Source organism: Hippopotamus amphibius, chromosome 8, assembly GCF_030028045.1.
Source record: "Hippopotamus amphibius kiboko isolate mHipAmp2 chromosome 8, mHipAmp2.hap2, whole genome shotgun sequence".
Lineage (NCBI taxonomy): Eukaryota > Metazoa > Chordata > Mammalia > Artiodactyla > Hippopotamidae > Hippopotamus > Hippopotamus amphibius.
The window spans coordinates 50,354,941-50,373,268 of NC_080193.1; the positions used below are offsets into that span (position 1 = coordinate 50,354,941).

Here is an 18,328-nt window from a genome sequence, read left to right on the forward strand (position 1 = left end):
TGCAACTACTGAAGCCCTCACACCTGGAGCCTGTGCTTTGCAACAAGAGAAGCCACCACAATGACAAGCCCGAGCACCGCCACGAAGAGTAGCCCCTGCTCTCCACAACTAGAGAAAGTCCGTGCGCAGCAACAAAGACCCAAGGCAGCCAAAAAAATTAATTTAAATAAATAAAGTTAAAAAAAAATCCTCTGTAAGCAAAACTGCATACCTGCTGAAACATACGTAATTAATGTACAAGAACAGGGACCCAATTCTGCTGAATCAACTGGCTCCTAAAGGTAACTTATAAATCTTCCACATTTACCATTTTTCTTTAAAAAAATGTTCATTTTCTAACTTTTCTTAGCATCCTCTCCCCCTGTTTATGCTGAGAATACCCACTGTGCTTGTCAGAGAGTATTTATAATAGCAGGCAAATGGAAACAGTAGGCACCAGATGCAGGCACTGAGGATGTAAGTCTGACTGATAGTGTGTTGATGAAAACATTAAATTTTAAAAGTGGCATATTGAATTATGTGTTATACTATGATTAAAATGAGGCAAACATTGTATACATACTGTGTGTGTATGAGTAGGGGGAGCTGATAAGATTGGGAAGGAATATGAAGAGACAAAAATTACCATACAGTAGTAGGGGAATTATGGGTGACTTTTAAAAATTGCTTGTAAAAATTTAAAGTCTATTTAGACACAGACATAGAGAACAAATGTATGGACACCAAGGGATGAACTGGGAGATTGGGATTGACATATATACACTACTGTGTATAAAATAGATAGCTAATGAGAACCTGCTGTATAGCACAGAGAACTACTCAGTGCTCTGTGGTGACATAAATGGGAAGGAAATCCAAAACGGAGGGGATATATGTATGCATATGCCTGGTTCACTTCACTGTACAGCAGAGACTGACACAACATTGTGAAGCAACTATACCCCAATTAAAAAAATAAAGTCTGTTTAGCTATAAAGAAAAATGAACATCTGTACATTTATGTCTTCATGCCATTGAGCTTTGTGCTTTCTTTTGTGACTCTTGCTTCTGCTTTTCTGACGTGTTCAAGTACTTACCTGCTAGACGCTATCTGTGCTCCTTCTGTTATAGTATATTCTAGCTATAAATGGTGATTTTTTTCCACAGAAGCTGAAAATGGGTCCGTGCGCAGATTCCCGCCCCTTCCTCCTTAATTTTTATCTTTGTGAGCTGTACTGTTAAACACCTGAAAGATCAGCCTTGCCTCCCATTCCCTGTTCCTCTCCTTCCACCCACCCCAGGGGTGTAGCGAGGAGACTCTGCTGGGGAACGTCCTCTTGAAGGTCAGTGCTTCATTTCCTTGCATGGATGGCCCAGTCTTGGTACAAAATTTAAAATCACCTTCCTGATTCTCTCTTTGATGTGTCCCATCATTCCTCTTAAGCCATGAAGCTATTATTTTTTACCCTTTTATGGTATACTGTGTGCCTTGTGAGTCATGCTTCTGGAACTTTTTGCTTGCTTTGCAGTGAGTTACCCCAAAATCTGAGAATTTCAGAACACTAGTGCTTCCCAATTCCCAGCAGCTTTTTTACTTTACAACTGTCATCATTAATATATAATAGATGGATATATAATATATATGAATATATGTAAATATATTTGTACTGTATACATATGTATGGATGCCAAAGTATGCATCATAAATATAAAATTATTTATTAGAATGGTAAACACTGAATTGAGAGAGGTTTCGATGTAATGATAAACACTGCAAAGAGAAACAGAGTCAGTCCTTAGTACAGAGGCCCTTAATGGGTTGGCAATGTTTGTTCCTTAGTACAGAGGCCCCTAATGGGTTGGCAATGTTTGTTTTCAAGGGGAGCAAATATATTGTTCAGATTTGATAAAGCTGAATGGTGTTTCTATATTAGTCTCTATTATAGTCTATGTGCACGAACTATTTCACAATTTTTTTAATGTCGTTTGAACTTTTTTTTTTTTTAATTCTTCCTGTTTTTTTTTTTGGCCACATGGCTTATGGAATCTTAAATCTTAGTTCCCCAACCAAGCATTGAACTGGGGCCCACTGCAGTGGAAGCACCGAGTCTTAACCACTGGATCACCAGGGAGTTCCCTGAACTTCTTATTCCATTATGCTGGTCCTTTGAAGTTTTTCATTGAAATCTTACAGAAAACAGCAGTGAGAGACTTTTGGAAGTGGAAGGAGAGGGGAACTATACAAAGTGGGGAGTTGAGAGATACAGGTCATCGTTAATGGAACAGGAAACAAAAGTACATATAGTAAGAAAATTACAAAGAGGAACTAAAGTGCATTACCTAAAATTACAATAGAGGAATTAAAAATAGTGAGATATTCATACTGGGGGGGGAGGGTGTAAGTGCACTAAGTACTCATATATCAGAATGGGAAGGAAGTCCACAGATAAAGTCTGTCTGTTTGATAAACAAAGAAGTGGCGATATGACTATTATATGAGAGATAAGGAAGTAACCACCCAAAAGAATTAAAAAAAACTGTAGCTGTTGAAAAGTTAAACTTGGTTGCCTCTCAAGAGTGGGTCTAGTAGGGTTTGGGTGGAAGGCAAAGGATAGGATAGGGCTGGGATGTAGCAGCGGGGCATTCTTACCTTCAGTACCATTGATTTATATATATATATATATATATATATAAATATGCAGACATACTGCTTTGATTTTTTTTAAAAAATATTTTGAAGATTAACATAATAGGGACTTCCCTGGTGGTCCAGTGGCAAAGACTCCTAGCTCCCCATGCAGGGGGCCTGGGTTCCATCCCTGGTCGAGAAACTAGATCCCACATGCCGAAACTAAGAGTTTGCATGCTGCAACTAAAGATTCCGCATGCCGCAACTAGAAAGATCCCACATGCTGCAGTGAAGATTCTGCGTGTCACAGCTAAGACCCAATGCAGCCAAATAAATAAATATTAAAAAAAAAAAGATTAACACAATAGTAAGACCATCAGATCCAAGAAAATATCCCCCTTTTCAATCACCTGATCAAGTTACTATTCACTTCTTAAGCTTGCTGTCTTGATGAAATAAATTTTCATCCTCAGTTTTCAATTGTTAGCCTAGAGTTCTCCTTTATTTGTTTCTCTTTTTCTGTTTCTTTTCCTGCTTTTAATTTTTACCCTCTGCAAATATTTTAGAAATAATTTCTCTATACAAAAATTTGAAAGCTATTTATCCATTTATGGAAAGTTTGTTTCTAATAGACTGTTCTGTGAAACAAGGAAGGCAATTCAACTGACTTAAAACATGCCAGCATATAGAGATAGAAGGCAGAGCCAGGGGACTGGAGAGGTAGGGAATAGAGTAGCTGCTAATGGGATTTGGGGGGATGATGAAAATGTTTTAGACTTAAAGAGTGGTGATAGTTGCACATCTTTGGGAATTGACTAAGGTGACTGAACTGTACACTTTAAAGGAGTGAATTTTATGTACGTGAAATGTATCTCAATTTTTTTAAAAGTCCATGAAAAATACTACAAGGGAATAAACTAAAATAATAATCATGTTATACTTGGGGAGTATTTTTTTCTATCACATACTTCCCTAAAGTTTTGGTAATGTGATATTACTTTCATAATTGCAGAAATATTTTAAAGTTATATCGTTTTTCTCAGTGTGTGGTACCATCTTCATCTAATTTTTCCTCGTAAATCCATAACACTTTTTATTTTCTCATGTACTCTAAAGTGTATAATTATTTACATTTTAATCAGTTTTCTTTATAGCTTTGGCTCTGGTGTTACTTTCATTCTTATTTGGCTTTTTCCTTTCATCATCTTGATACTGCCAGATTTGTACTTGTGGATTGCCCTTTCTGCAGTTTTCTTCACTCACTAGAACATTTTGCTTTGCTACTTTCCTAGAGAGCTTACCCTGAAACACCTATAAATGCCTTAACCAAATTGTGACTTTGTGAAAAAGGAGCTGGGCTTTTCTGCCTTGAATCATTCCTCATTCTAATCAAAGCTGTCAGGAAATCTGGAGGAGGGGGAAAAGGAGCACAGGGAGAGTAAGAGGAGGAAAAATATTGGTTAATATTTATTGAGCTCTTTTATGTGCCAGGCTCTGTCCATGCATTTTTTCAATACTTGCTCTAGCCTGGGAACATTACCCTCTTCGTTTCAATGTGGTCTCCAGGGCCCAGATAAGTTAAGCAACTTGCACCAGGTCACACAGCCCCAGTTCTGTCTAACTTCAAGACCAGTGCTCTGTCCTCTACACCTTCATTTTTAGTTAGGTCACTTCTATTGAGACATATTGCCAAAATAGCCTCCAAAAGTTTATATCAACTTGTAACAATAATTAGTGGATTTTCATGTTTATTGGTCATTTTATGTATTTGCATTAGTAGATTTTCTTATGTGTACTAGTTATTTATATAATTTCTTTTCTGAATTTCCTGCTTATTCCTTTTTCCTGTTCTCCTACTGTGTTATGTGTTGTTTATGATTCTTCTTGACTTGCAGCACTCTCTCTATATCACAGCTAATGATTTTTTATTTTTTGTTGTAATTATGACTTCCTAGATTGCCATTCATCTTCTAACTTTGTTTTTGTACTTTTACATGTAAAATGATTATAATTGTTCACATTTTATTTATTTATTTAAATTGATTGATTGATTGATTGGCTGTGTTGGGTCTTTGTTGCTGCACATGGGCTTTCTCTAGTTGCAGTGAGCAGGGGCTCACTGTGGTGCACGGGGTCCTCATTGGTGTGGCTTCTCTTGTTGCGGAGCACGGGCTCTAGGCGTACAGGCTTCAGTAGTTGTGGCACATGGGCTCAATAGTTGTGACTCACGGGCTCTAGAGTGCAGGTTCAATAGTTGTGGTGCATGGGCTTAGTTGCTCCTTGGCAGGTGGGATCTTCCCAGAGATCAAACCCGTGTCCCCTACATTGGCAGGCAGATCCTTAATCACTGCGCCACCTAGGAAGTCCCAATTGTTCACATTTTAATCTGTTTTCTTTATGGTTATGGGATTAATGTTACTCTAAAAAATGATTTTGCCAGCCTGGTTATAAAAACATTCCTGTGAATTTTATCTTAGCAGTTTCATAATTTTCTTTCTTATTAAAAAATATTTAGGTCTTTGATCTACCTGAAATTAGGCTCAGTTTGTAGTATGAGAGGGAACTAACATTATTGTTTCACTTAACAATAACCAGTTTGGGATTTCCCTGGTGGTGCAGTGGTTGAGACTTTACACTCCCAATGCAGGGGGCCAGGCTTTGATCCCTGGTCAGAGAACTAGATCCCACATGCATGCTTCAACTAAGCATTCACATGCCAAACTAAGGAGCCCATGAGCCACAACTAAGGAGCCCATATACCGCAGCTAAGGAGCCTGCCTGCTGCAACTAAGTGCTGGTGCAGGGGCTTCCCTGGTGGTGCAGTGGTTAAGAATACACTTGCCATTGCAGGAGACACAGGTTCGAGCCCTGGGCCAGGAAGATCCCACATGCCATGGAGCAACTAAGCCCATGCACCACAACTACTGAGCCTGTGCTCTACAGCCCATGAGCCACAACTACTGAGCCCATGTGCCAAAACTACTGAAGCCCACACATCTGCAGCCCATACTACACAACAAGAGAAGCCACTGCAATGAGAAGCCCAGGCACTGCAATGAAGTGTAGCCCCCACTCACCACCACTAGAGAAAGCCCGCACGTAGCAAAGAAGACCCAACACAGCCAAATACATAAATACTAAAATAAATCTTTAAAAAAAAAAAAAGAGCTGGCACAACCGAATAAAAGTAAATAAATATTTTAAAAAACCACAAAAACCAATAACCAGTTTATCTCTTTCTCTTAAACAATAACTGGTTGTCCCAAACCAATTCATTTTACTTTACATACTGATTTTGTATTAAACATTTGTGGAATACTAAATACACACACACACACACATATACTAAATTGAGGTACACACATATACAAGAATACATCTCTTACAGATGACCAACAGTCACATGAAAAGATGCTCAGCATTGCTAATTATTAGAGAAATGCAAATTAAAACTACAATGAGGTATCACCTCACACAGGTCAAAATGTCCATTATCAAAATGTCTACAAATAATAAAAGCTGGAAAGAGTGTGGAGAAATGGGGACCCTCCTACACTGTTGGTGGAAATGTAAACTGGTGCAGCCACTATAGAAAACAGTATGGAGTTTCCTTTAAAAAACTAAAAATTGAATTACCATATAATCCATCAATCCCACTCCTGGGTAGATACCCAGAAAAGATAAAAACTCTAATGCAAAAAGTTACATGCACCCCAGTGTTCATAGCAGCACTATTTACAATAGCCAAGACATGGAAACAACCTAAATGTCCATAGACAGATGAATAGATAAAGAAGATGTGGTACATGTATACAATGGAATGTTACTCAGCCATAAAAAGGAATGAAATAATGCCACTTGCAGCAACATGGATAGACCTAGAGATTATCACACTAAGTGAAGTAAGTCAGACAGAGAAAGACAAATATCATATATCACTTATATGTGAAATCTAAAATATGATATAAATGAACTTTTTTACAGAACAGAAAAAGACTCACAGACATAGAAACAAACTTATGATTACCAAATGGGAAAGGGGTGGGAAGGGAGGAATAAATGAGGAGTTTAGGCTTAACAGATACACACAAATATATAGAATAGATTGAAAACAAGACCTGCTCTATAGCATAGAGAACTATACTCAATATCTTGTAGCAACCTATAATGGAAAATAATCTGAAAAAGAATATATTGATATATGTATATATACATATATATATGAATCAGTTTGCTATACACCTGAAACTAATACAACATTGTAAATCAACTATACTTCAATTTAAAAAACCAAAAAAGAATCTGTCTCTAAGTTTTCTAGTCTGTTCCATTAATTTTTTTGCCTATTCCTAAACCAGTACCACACTGTTAATTTTGATATTTGGTAGGACAAATCTTGTCTTTGTGCAATATCTATTAAATAAACAAACAAATCTCACAAATAAAATTTCTACCTAAAGATGCTAAATGACTTGCTGAAATTCATGTTTAATTTAGAGATAGAATCCAGAAAATAATCTCAGTATCTTGAGTTTGGGTCATGTATTTATTTTATTTAACAGATTTTTATTGAGCACCTACTATATGCCAGGAACTGTTCCAGTTTCTGGGAATCCAGCAGTGCAGGAAATAAAAAAATTTATGCCCTCACGGAGCTAACACATGTTCAACGTTATTATTAATCTTCAAATAGATATATTCTCTATATACCTCTGCTAAACTTCCCAATTTTTGAGAAATAAATCTTATTCTTTCAGCATAAGTGAAAGAGTTGGAATCTTGCACTTTGTATTTCACAGCCTCTTTTCCTTGCATATAAATGTTTAAATGCTACAGTTTCATTTCTCTTTTTTTAATGCAAAGTAGTTTCTCTTCTATATCCAAGTTTGGTTTTTAAAAACCTCTTTGTAGACAATTTATTGTTGAGGAGCTTAAGACTTTGTGAGGAAAAATAGTTTAGGGAAATTAAGGTCACAGTTAAACTAGAAAAATATATATTTTACTTAAATAGTTCTGTAATTAAAATAAAATAATACATCTACCACATATTATGCATCTGAAATTAGTAATTAATTTTCCTTCACTGTGTCTTGCTCAGGGGGAATTTTTCAGAACTTCCCTTTTATGAAGTGTCCAAAGTTTCAGAAGATGCCTGATTATATTATTTTAGAGAACATTATATTCATGATGAGTCTTTTTTTTTTTAAGCTCTTTATTGGAATATAATTGCCTTACACTGTTGAGCCAGTTTATGCTGTACAACAAAGTGAATCAGCTGTATTTATACACATATCCCCATATCCCCTCCCTCCTGCAACTCCTTCCCACCCTCCCCATCCCAGCCCTGTTAAGTCATCATGGATCATTGAGTTGATCTCCCTGTGTTATGTTTTTCTCTGTAAGCTGTGATCATTACATTTCAAATTTTATGACTTGGGGTAATTGAATTCCAATATCTAGTACCAACATGACCCCAAAGAAAGAGAGTGACTTGACCGGAGTTAAATGTAATTATATGTTGAACTCTGAAGTTATACAAATCTGGATTGAGAACCAGCTTTGCCACAGAATCACTGTGTGACCTTGGGCAGGTGAGGTCACCTCCCTAAATTAGAATCTCCACCTACAGATTGGTAAGAATAATAATAGTGCTTGATAGATTGTTGAGAACATTAAATAAGCAAGAACACGTAAAGTTAACAGCTTAGTGCTTGTCACATGGTACATGGTAAATAAACATTAGCCAATACTATTCTTACTGAGGTGTCTGTCAATATCTTTTCACTACAAAGAACAATGGTTCATTTGGGTTGTGGGAGTAGGGGTACTATGAGGATATTTGTGGAAGTAAAGACTTTAAGAATCTTCTTGGAATTCAGGAAAAGTGACAGAGTCAGTCCTCCTGGACACTGGCAGCCATTCAGGAATGAGAGGCATCCAGTGAAGAGCTGCTGATCTGAGTCATCTTGTTGCCTTGGTAAGTTCAGAGATCCCATAATTACGGTGACTCAGCACCCGTCATCTGCACTGCCACCATTCCTATTTCTACTCACCAATTTCTCAACTCTGCTATGAATACCTTGTGATTTTAGCTTGTCTTTTCTGATACCTTAAAGCTTCAACTTATTCACAATTTATTGGTTCCATGTCAAACTTCTAGGAGATGGTGTCTGCTTGACACGAAAATATCCCTATTTGGACATAGGTTCTATGCCAAACCTCCTCATAGACCATAAACCCATAAAATTGGTTGCTTTGGCGTTAACGTGCTCATTCCTGGTTCCAGTCAGCTGAGGTAGGAGAACTGGGAGCTAAGGGATTAGGAAAGGGTGATCACATGGTGTGGAACATGGCTATTGTCTCAGGAGGAGCCACAGGTTTTGTGGTTTCCCCAAATGGGGCCATGTGATGACTGGCTTGCCCATAAGCTATACCTGGGTAAACTATATGTAACCTATTTAGCATAGTGAAAAAGAAATGTATCACTATTCTTCCCTCTATTCATAGTTATTTTATTATTTTGGTTGGTTTCAAACTTGGCACAAAGTGGGGAAGTTATTGGCTCAGAGGATCCAGGGAAAAATGAAAAAGTAGATGGCCAAACTCAGTCTTTCTTCCCATATTACTCTGCTTCTTGTTTTAAAATTATACCCTATTTCTTTCGTCTCTGATTCCCATAAACTGTGACTCGAACCTTGAGTGGTCTCATGCTTATCTCAGTGAACTGTTTCCAGTTTACCTAACACTTGGCCCATACATATCGTTTATTTTTAGCTCCTCTAGGCTTCCTTTGAACCCCTTTTACTCCCTTAAATTCTTAATACTTTACTTCCTTTAATCTCAGGACTTAACGTTACTTCCTTTTCCTATATTCCTTCATCTCAAATAGTTTAGGTACCAGCCATGATGCCTCTCATTACTTTGTGCTTTACCTCCATGTTTTCCCTGGAAGTCCTTCCTCTCACTTTTTCCTTGCCTCTTTGTCATTGAGCTCATGAAGTTTTCTCTTCCACTGACTGAAAACACAGGCATCTATGCTAGAGTAAGTAATGTCGGTACTTTTTCCTCAACAAAGGTTTGTTTTGGCAATTGTCCACTTTTTCTTAGTCATTTATTTTTATCTTCACCATTTCTTGAAATTGAAATTGATAAAAGTGAAATTCATCTTCTTGTGTGCCCTTTATCTCATTCTCCTCTTATAGAATCAGTTAATTTTCAAATGGTACAGATGAACTGGTTTGCAAGGCAGAAACAGAGATACAGATGTACAGAACAAAGGTATGGGCACCAAGGAGGGAAAGGGGAAGGGTGGTGGGATGAATTGGGAGGTTGGGATTGACATATATACACTAATATGTATAAAATAGATAACTAATGAGAAGCTGCTGTATAGCACAGGGAACTCTACTTCACTGTACAGTAGAAACTAACACAACATTATACAACTATACCCCAATTAAAAAAAAAAGAATCAATTAACTCTCCTGCATTTAAAGGGCAAATAATACCAGATACTGCCTGTGTTAGTTTGCTAGGGCTGCTGTAACAGAGTACCATGACTGGGTGGCTTAAACAACAGAAATTAATTTTATCACAATTCTGGAGGTTGGAAGTTCGAGATCAGAGTATTAGCAGGACTGGTTTCTTCTGAGACCTCTCTTTGGCTTGTAGATGGCCATCTTCTCCCTGTTTCCTCATATGGTCTTCCCCCTGTGCATCTGTATCCTAATTTGCTCGTCTTATGGGGACACCAGCTGTATTAGATTAGGGCTCATAAGTAGTGGGAGACGGACAGGAATCTGTGATTCCCAGGCACTTTCAGGTATGGAATTCACTAGCACTGATGATCTTGATCAACTTGAATGTTTAGTAGTTGTCCCTAAATCTGTTTAACAACAGACTTGGGCCTTTGCAAGTCTTAAAGTATCAATCCTTAAGCAATTTCATCTAGTCCTCTTGATGGGAACAAATTTATTTTTACAGGTAGGCCACTGAGGGAACCAAAGTGCTCCCACTTTTATCTTCTTCCTGCATTGAGCTATGATGTGATAAATTTATTTTATTTTCATTAAAAACATTTTAAAAGACTATTGCTTCTCAACCTAAATGTCCATCAGTGGAATGGATACAGCGGAATTGTTAAAGAAGATGTGGTACATATATACAATGGAATATTACTCAGCTGTAAAAAGCAGTGAAATTGGGACATTTGTAGAGACATGGGTGGACCTAGAGACTGTCATACAGAGTGAAGTGAGTCAGAAAGAGAAAAACAAATATCGTATATTAACACATATATGTGGACTATAGAAAAATGGTACAAATCAACCAGTTTGTAAGGCAGAAATAGAGACACAGATGTAGAGAACAAACATATGGACACCAAGTGGGGAAAGTGGGGAGGGTTGGGGGGGAATGAATTGGGAGATTGTGATACCAAATCGTACACTCTAAATATGTGCAGTTTATTGTAAAAAATTAAAAATTAAAAAAAAAAGACTATTGCTTCTAAAACAAACAGTTTGAAAACAATTGAGTGGTAGTAGAAAATGGTCAACCTTTGAAGACATAAAGGCTAGGACTTGAACCCCAGTATTACCACTTATCTCACAGTAACCTTCGGTGAGTTGCTTAATCTCTCTGAGTCTTGCTTTCTTTATCAGAATATGGTGGAAAGTACACCAAGCTAGGAGGTGGTTGCAAATTCTTTGAGGTCATTGTTGTATCCCTAGTCCTTGGCATTTAGTTGCTCATAAAACATCTGTGGAATGAGCTAATAATTTATATGTAAACTCTCTAGCATAGCACCTACTTAATAAGAGAGAGTTAGTATTATTATTACGCAAGCTTTTTCTGCTTTCTTTTTTCATTCCATCATGCTCAAATACCACATATGCTTGCACTTCAAATTTCAGAAAAGGATCATTTGAGGAGGTGTTGGCATTTGGGCAGGGTACAATTGAGAGACAGCCAAAGGGGACTCTATTTTGACCTGTAACTTTTATAATTTCTGCAAGGAAAGTATATTCATGTACCATTTGTTCTATTACAGAAAAAAAGAAAAAAGAAAAATTTAAAAAGTAAATGAAAAACCTCCTTTACATCACTCAATGAATGGTCTACCAGCCAGCTTAGGAGTTTTTCTTTGGTTTTTCATTTATAATTCTGCACGCGCACATGCGCACACACACTCCCCTCCCCCCAGACACTCAACTTTCCATCTAACTAACATATTTTCCTTTCCATTAAACAAGCTGCCTTGAACTGCCTTTTCTGCTGGAGAAATATGTAGATCTCTTCTTAGTTAGCAGCTGCCTCACCCTCCTGTCATTTAAACCCCTTATCTTATCATGTGCAGAACAATTCCGATTAATTAAGGCTTTTATCTTATCTCATGAAGGACTCTGGTTACCCCATCTCTTTCTCCATGGTGAACACACAGAGTGTAGTGTTGTGCGCAGCCTGGGCAGAGTGGCCTCTTAACCCTTTGCTCCCAAGTGACAGCCATCTGTCCAACACTCGCAGCCTGACTGGCAGGACCCTCCAGCTTGGGCCTCACTTGACCTACTGTTCTCTTCCTGCCACGTGTAGACTCCTCAGCTCCCCTAGTGGATGGTAAACTCCTTGTGTGTGGAGCCTAAGCTTTTAAACTATTTATGTCTCTTCAGCCCAATGGTGCCTTTCTCATGAAGGAAATGTTCCTGTTGAATGAGTGGAACTGGGGTTCTGATCTTATATTAAAAAAAAAAATTGGTTCAGTCACTACTTTTTATCTACAATAAATAGAAGTTGTGGCCAAGAAGCAACTTCCCATTTTTGTAACAAGTCATTTCCAATTGTCTACTGTTTTTCAAGGTTTCAGCTTCCCTTAGTCATGTACTTATCCTGAACTCTACACTGAATGTCCTTTGTTTTTCCCCGTCTATTAATTTGTCTAAAGACATGTTTAACTTATGCTCCTGCAGAATATGCTGATCTTAGAGTTTATTTTCAGTGACAACCACGTCATTGGATAAGAATATTTTACTGGAGAAATTTCAACATCTCATCTTCTCATCCAGAGGGCTGGTTGGTTTGTTTTCGGGAAGCCCTGGGTTTGAATCCTGTATCTACCATTTAGTAGTATGTGGACCTGCACTACTTATTTCACTTTTCTAAGGCTTTTTTATTTTTTTAAGAGTGTTAAAAGAAAAAACTGGCTTATGTAATGATTGTGAGAATTAAATGAGAAAGTGATGTTAAGCACTTAGCTTAGTGGCCAGTCCACAGATAATGCTTAATAAATAGTATCTATGATTATCATCAGTGTGGATATTGCAAATCTTATTCATTCATTTATCCATTCATCTAGTTATGATAGCAAAAGCCACTTCCCTAGGCACTATGGGAAAACAAAAATGATTGAGACATTCATTCTTCTTGCTTTTATTAATGTGTGTGTGTGTATCTGTGTGTATGTGCACTTCTTTTACTATATTTATATATTTAACTATGCAAACCATGATGATATGTTATAAGCCCTGGCAGTATCTATGCTTTTTTTTTTTTTAATGTTAATCACTTAACCAACAAGCATTTGTTAAATATCCTCAATACTTGATACTCTGAGGAGCTCAAGAGTACTATACACTTAGTGGTCCTTACAAGAAGTTTCTATGGGGCTGTAGATACAAATATAACAAAGAACTGTATATAATTGGGAAATTGCAGACTACTGAGCAGTGGTTCTCAGCCTGCTCTCAGCTGGGATGCATCCCAGCAACTGTGATTCTCAGGGACACACACTCCGCTAATCATGGTTGTGCTAACACCTTCTCTGCCCCCCTTACTCAGCAGATTGAAAGAGTAAGTGTAGTGTAAAAATAGGGATAGCTCTGAACTCAATCTTTTTGTTTTGTTTTAAGTTGATTATTACCAAATTTCAGCACTTTCACTGCTATTGGATAAAATTGATTTGGCTGAGATTGAGAAAAAGAGTCAGAAAAGGGTCATAAAGTAAAATGCCTGCAGGGAGTGAGGTGAGCTGAATCTGAGAACCTACAGAAAGCCGACAGGGAAAACCTCAGTGAGCAGGATCCACTTGCCTTTTAAACGGGGCTGTGCCCACATGGCCCTAGGGAATCAAAGGACCCATATTGCCAGCAACTCTGGTTTCTCAAACAACCCAGACATCTAGGATTTGGTGTGAAATCTCTGGATTGTAATGTTGATTCAAACAATTTTAAAACCATATGAGACACATCAAATATGTCTGCTTTATCTAAGACCTAGAGGCTGTCGATTTGAGGTCAGACTTATAGACCAAACCTTTAAATTTTACACCCTAGTCAATAAAAATATGTTGAACATGCAGTTCAGAATATAATTTATAAATTATAAACATGTACTTAAAATCTATGAATTGAATGTTAATAATGCCTTCTTTCTTTTAGGAAAAAAGTAAATCTAGATAGATGTTCTCACATTTCCCTTCTTCACCCTAAAGCACCACCTTGGTGTGCTGTCTGGACTCTGGGTGCTAGAGGAGTTAAGGGTCATGGGATCTAGGTGAGTGAAAAGAACTTCTCTCTTACTCTCTTACCCCTGACACCCAAGTTCCCAGTTCCCTTCCTCAAAGCAGCTACTGTAAATAGCAGTTGAGGGGGGGGGTTCTCCTGTATTTTTCATTGTATATTAATTTATTCAAAGGAAATTTATTCATAGCTACTATGCACCAGGCCCTGTTTTAGGTGCCTGGGTCTTCCCTCATGGAACTGTACATGCTGTTGGGGGAGACAGCTAATAAATAACTAAACATTCAATACATAATTAAATGTCAAATGGTGATAAGTGCTAAGAAGAAAAATAAATCAGGATGAGGGGATAGGCAAGGATAGGTAGTTGATGAGTGGGGAGGGAGGGTACAGAGACAGGGATTAGGAAAGGTCCCTCTGAAGAGCTGACATCTGAGCAGAGATCTGAGTGACAGGCCAGCCTCAGTATCTGGGAAAAACACTCTAGGCAGAGGGACCATGAGTTGGCATAAGCTAGAGCTAGAGCTAGAACAAGATGACCGTGAGATCAGAATCAGATCACAGGAGGTTGTGGAAACCTGGTGAGGAGTCTGGTTTTATTTGACCTGAGGAAAAAACTTTCAAGGTTTTGAATGGGGATAGGAGGGTGGGGAGGGTGATGTCATTTAATTTTCCTTTTAACTGGATGCCTTGGGCTGCTGCATGGTGACTAGACTGAAGGATGGAGGCACAGAGCCCAGTGAAGCTATGAGGAGGCTGCTGACCTAGTGTAGGCGAGAGGTGAAGGCTTACCTGACGATTGGAGCAACAGAAGGGTGAGATATGGATGGAATCAGGTTTTTTTTTTTCTTTTTTTTGCTGCTCCACACACAGGATCATAGTTCCCCGACCACAGAATCTTCAATCCCCGACCAGGGATTGAACCGGCACCCCCTGCAGCTTGGAGTCCTAACCACTGGACCGCCAGGGAATTCCCAGAATTGGGATTTATTGTGAAGGTAAACTCAACGGAGCTTTCTGATGAATTATTCTATGCAGATACAAGCATATGTTTATATTTGCCACTCCCTCCAATTCTGCATTTTGCTTTCTGTCACTTGATATTAGAGATTATTGCATATCAGTCTGGATTAAAGACACTGATCACTTTCATCTCTGCCTTTTTTCTTTTGGTTTTTATTTGTACTTAACATGCAGATAATTTTAAAGACAAATATTTCTTTTTTGACCTTCTGTGAAACACAGCAGGTTCCTGTCCCCTCACATACCATTTCCTCCTTCCCAGAGGTTCCAGTTTCACCTCTTTTACTTGATTATTTTGGTATTTACCTCCATTTCTCTAGATGACATTTTTGCATTGCTACTTCTTGACTATCCAGTTTTAGATAAGATCTCTTGATTTTCCATTCAGGAAGAGGCACAGAAGAGTAGGACTCAGCATTCTTTTCTCTCTCCTGCCCCACTACCTGTACTCACTTTTTGTACTCATTTTTGTCATAATTTGGTCAAATTATAATTTTCATTAGTTCATTATTCAGTATTAACTGGTTGATTGATGACTAAACACTAGTTACCACTAAATCTGTTGCAAATTATGGTTAGTTTTATTTGCTAACAACATTCTGTTATCCTCAGAATTAATGATGGCCTATTTTTTTCTTTGCTTAGTTATCTTTATATTTGTCATGAACTCAACACCAAAATCTTTAACAATTGTCTAAATCTTCTCTCAACATGTTCAGTCACATCAGTTACATTTTACCAATTTCATCTTCTTAAAGAATTTTCTCCTGGAAACTTCTGCTAAACTCTGTGGTAGATTGCTAACAGAAATGTCCAACAATTCCCTTTCTTGTAGCCATGCTCCCTTGCTCTGCAACTTTAAATACACTTTCCACTTTGATTCTGAACTTGACTATGTGATTTGCTTTGGCCAATGAAATGTTAACAAACATGACACAGTAGTTGGAAAAGCCCTTGTGCTTTGGGCTCTTGGAGTCCTGCTGCCATGTGGAGAGTAAGGCTTACCTGCTGGATAAGGAGAGACACATAGCCCAGTCACCCCAGTGGCTCCAGCCACCACCACCACCTGTCAGACATGTGAGTGTGGCCATCTGGAACCAATCATCACCAGCTAACCTGCCAACAGACCACATATGCATAAATGATCCTAGCTAAGATCAGCCAGGAGAAATGCCCAGGAAAGTGTGAGCTAAGTGGTTTGTTTTAAGCCACTGCATTTTGGGTTGATTTGTTATGCAGCACAGGTAGCTGATACAAGCTGCAATGTAGACTGGTTTGCTGTGGGGTATAACTATCAGCCTGGGACTCTCTTGACCACTGTCCTTGGACTGTCTTCTGCTTTTTTCCTATACTGGATCTCCTGTTTCCAGTAACCCACATCTTCCTCTTGCTTGGTTTCGTCCAGTCACTTCCCAAGAAAGGGCAAATGATAAGTAAATTGTTTAAGATCTTGCATGTCTAAAAATGTCTTTTTAAAGAAATTCTCTTATTTATTTTTAAAATATTTCTATATTGTTTATTTATTTAGTTATTTAGTTAGCTAGTTAGCTTTGTGTACGCTGGGTCTTTGTTGCTGTGCACAGGTTTTTCTCTAGTTGTGGCAAACAGGGGCTCTCTTCATTGTGGTGTGCGGGCTTCTCAGTGCAGTGGCTTCTCTTGTTGCAGAGCATGGGCTCTAGGCGCATGAGCTTCAGTAGTTGTGGCACACAGGCTTAGTTGCTCCTTAGCATGTGAGATCTTCCTGGACCAAGAATCAAACCCATGTCCCCTGCATTGGCAGGTGGATTCTTAAACACTGCGCCACCAGGGAAGTTCCAAAATTCTCATATTTAAATGATAGTTTGGTTGGGTGTAGAACTCTAAGTTGTTTATTATTTTCCTCAGAATTTTGAAAGCCTTTCTCCATTGTTTTGTAGCTTCCAGTGCTCCTGTTCAGAAATTAAAATTCTATGGCAAAGATTAGTGAGACCACCATTCAATATCTGAAATAAAAGCACAAAGCTGAATTTACTATTTGCTATAGTAAAGGAGAGCTATGCTGGTTAGGCACAGTCTCTCCAAGCGAAGCAGACTGTTAAGCTTGTCTGAGGTTATGGGGAAGAAGAATTCAGGGATTAGTGGACTTTCAGAGGCTTCAATGGGTTGCCATTATCTGCAGAATCACAATTCCTTGAATGTGTTTATTGGAGTGAGTCTATCTCTGACGGGCCAATGGTCAGAAGTGAGCAACTCATGCTGATTGGTTGGCATGCAAAGGCATGTTCATGCAGGGGCTTGCCTTTGATTGATTAAATGAGTTTAAAACCATTTTAATGGCCACTTGTTACCATGACCATAGAACAATTGCTTTACCACATTTGGGAAAACATTTTTATTCTCACTAATTGCTAATCCTATGTGTATGATCTGGGTTTTATTTTCCTCTTTACAGTCTTGCAAGATCTTCTCCTTGCCCTAAATGTTTTAAAATTTACAATGTTGTACCAGCATGAATCTGTTTTCACTTGGTAAATCTTTCAGTCTGAAAACTCAGATTATTAAATTTCTCCTCCTCTCCATCTTCTCTATTTTTTCCTCTCTTTTTTAATGCTAATTTTCCATGATCAATTTCCTGTCTTGGGTTTTTTAATCTCCTATTTTCCATCTTCTTTGCTTTTTGCTGATAAAATTCCTCCACTTTATATTTTAACCTTTCTATCAAAGATTTTTATTTTTGCTATTGTATTTAATTTCCAAGACCTTCTTTATGTTTTTGGAACATTCCATTTATTTACTTGTTCATTTATTTATTTGGGGGTAGAATTCTATTCTCGTTTCATAGTTATAGTCACTTCTTTTTGTGATGTTTTTGACATTTATTTCTTCAACATTATTTTTTCTCTTTATTTTATTTTCTATCTTCCAGGTTAGCTTTCCACAGATATCTCATACCTAGTCTTTGTATTTGACAACGTTTAAGAGTGTGATACTAAAATACTGACTGGAAGCTCTGAGGATGTGAGAGATGGACTGGTCTGATGTAAGTTTTCCTATATGAGCATCAGGGTGGACTGTTTAATGGGGAAATTTCTTTTGTTTTTTTTTAAATTTATGTTGGTTGTGCTGGGTTTTAGTTGCAGCTCACAGGCCCCCTGGTTGCGGCTTGTGGGCTCCTTAGTTGCGGCATGTGAACTCCTGATTGTAG

At 38.0% G+C, this 18,328-nt stretch overlaps 1 long non-coding RNA gene across 2 annotated transcripts in view; it reads left to right on the forward strand.

Moving 5' to 3' along the window:
* The first annotated feature begins 8,132 nt into the window (after positions 1-8,132).
* LOC130859638 (uncharacterized) overlaps positions 8,133-18,328 on the forward strand; it is a 105,826-nt gene continuing 95,630 nt past the window's right edge. For both annotated transcript variants that reach the window (XR_009055235.1, XR_009055236.1), the window contains exons 1-4: positions 8,133-8,585; positions 14,041-14,155; positions 14,995-15,119; positions 18,050-18,163. This is a non-coding gene — a long non-coding RNA (uncharacterized LOC130859638). The remainder of the gene's footprint in view (positions 8,586-14,040; positions 14,156-14,994; positions 15,120-18,049; positions 18,164-18,328) is intronic.